The following is a 2,340-nucleotide window of genomic DNA, read 5'->3' as shown; positions in this document are numbered from 1 at the left end:
ATTTTGCATGATCGTTTCAAGTATGATTCCAAAGTGTTGTCCATCTGGGTGTGGAACTCCGTCTTGTTTTGGCAAATTCTTTTTCAGACAAGCTACTGTGTACTGATACTGAATAGCAAGGCTCCAGGCTTCTTGATTATTGGAAGATTTTTCTCTTTTATTATTATATTTAGAATAAAAGAAGTATGCTTTTTAATGAGAAAATAAAAGCTGCATGGGCCAAAAGCTCAAAAATCAGTCTGCACTCTGATCCATCATTTTCCTTTTTTTAGGATTAATCCGCATTCAGTGGTGGTCTGCTTGAGCCTTGAGCATCTAATAGGCATTAGTTATGGCTTTGAATGGCCCATCTATTTTTGAGAAAATTGGATTTTTGCTGGCTTAAATAGTGGGGCTTCGCAAAATATGTGCTTCTTGTTTTCCCTGGCATTTTAACTATTTTTCCTTTTTTTTTCTCCTAGACAAAGCTACCCGAAAAGACAAAATTACGCTTATGCAAATGTGACGTACCTTGTATTGACTGTTGAACGCCTGCAGGCTACAGGTGGCTAGCTAGGTGGTCTGTGTGGTCGCTGGGTGGCTGCTTGGCTTGCTGGCCGGCCGGCGGTCGGCTGATGGTATGGTTGGCCGGCTGGCCGCCAGAATTGTACATGGGTCATATGACCATAATCTAATAAAAAAAACATGTGCTATAGAGTTAAAAATATGTGTATCTTACAAATTCATAATTTGAGAATAAATAAGGATATCTCACAAATCCATAATTTGAGAATAAATGAGTTCATCTTACAAACCCATAAATTAAGCCTAAATGAGTTCATCTCACAAATCCATAAATGTATACTGAATGAGTTATCTCACAAATCCATAATTAAATGAGTTCATCTCATAGCAAATAAACCATGAGTTTACATCTCACAAAATAAAGTGTTCACATGTCACGGAATATCATTCATCCCATATGTAGCTTTCTCTCTAGAGACAAATTTTTTTGGTGCAGTTGTATATTAAATGGCATAGGTTATACGTGTTACTGTTCTTACCTTCTAGTCATCCTTTCTCTAGTTGGTCTTTGTGGGGTGGTAAGTTCACCGATTAGTTTTTAACGTGCTTTCTAGTCTGCCTCTTTCTACAAGTAAAAATCAATAACTTTTGTAATGACATGGTAATTCAAGCTTTGAATGAAAAAAAAAACAATACTTGACTCTTTTTTTGTCCCATTGACTCGTGAGTTGTGACCCTTTTCACTGCATCTCTTGTTAGTCATTGGGGCTGTAAACATTTCTTTCCCCTTAGAATTGGTTTGGAGCGGTACCTTGTTGATGTCGTGCAACGAGGCCAGAGCCGGAACGGCGGGCAGCATGGGTATGTAGGATGAAACCCTTTTCCAAGTGGTTAAGGGCATCAATAACCCAAGTTACCTAGCATTTCTTTGCCATTTCTCCGTAAATGTTTGGCCATTGTTATGTTTTATGTGCTAATATATATACAATCTGGTTTGCATTGATGAGTACTATTTTAGTGCAGGAATCAAGCGCCCGCGTTTCGCTCCCAATTGACAAGAAAGACATGACATGCTTATTACATAAAGGCTGGGTTATCTGGCACTCGAACTAAATACATATAGAAGGTAGTGGAACAATGCCAAATTCTTAGCAAGGCGAAAGCCAGCATCAGAGTCTAGACGAGCTCCAAATTAAGCTTTGCCAAAAAGTGAGAGGCGACACATGAAGTGTGTATTCTCCACGTGAATTATTAGTTTACACAGTATTCGCATTGTCTTTTTAGGAAGTTCAAGATACTTGCAAGAAACTTGGTAAAATGTCCTCTATGGGAACCCTCTATGTTTCTTATATTCAAGTGAAAACAATTCATAATTTGGGATAGAGTACTAAAAAAGAATTTAAATGGATTATGTTTTCCCATAGGTGAAGTCACAAGGGACATACAAGGGGACATCTCTTGGTGTATGCTTTTTGTGGACGATGTAGTGCTAGTCGATGAAAGCCGAATAGGAGTGAATAAAAAACTAGAGTTATGACGAGAGACTTTAAAGTCCAAAGGTTTTAGACTCAGTAGAACTAAAACTGAGTATATGAGATGTGACTTCGGCATTACTACTCAGGAGGAGGAAGATATTAGTTTGGAAGGTCAAGTAGTGCCTAGAAAGGATACCTTTCGATTTTTAGGATCAATGCTACAGATAGACAGGGATATTGATGAAGATGTTAGCTATAGAATCAAAGCAAGGTGGATGAAGTGGTGTCAAGCATCTGGTGTCTGTCGACGAAATATGGTCGGCAGTCTACCTAGGGGTATGCCCAAGGTAGTAGATTATCG

The sequence above is a fragment of the Miscanthus floridulus genome, chromosome 19 (genome assembly GCF_019320115.1).
Source record: "Miscanthus floridulus cultivar M001 chromosome 19, ASM1932011v1, whole genome shotgun sequence".
NCBI lineage: Eukaryota > Viridiplantae > Streptophyta > Magnoliopsida > Poales > Poaceae > Miscanthus > Miscanthus floridulus.
This window is presented reverse-complemented; position numbering follows the sequence as displayed.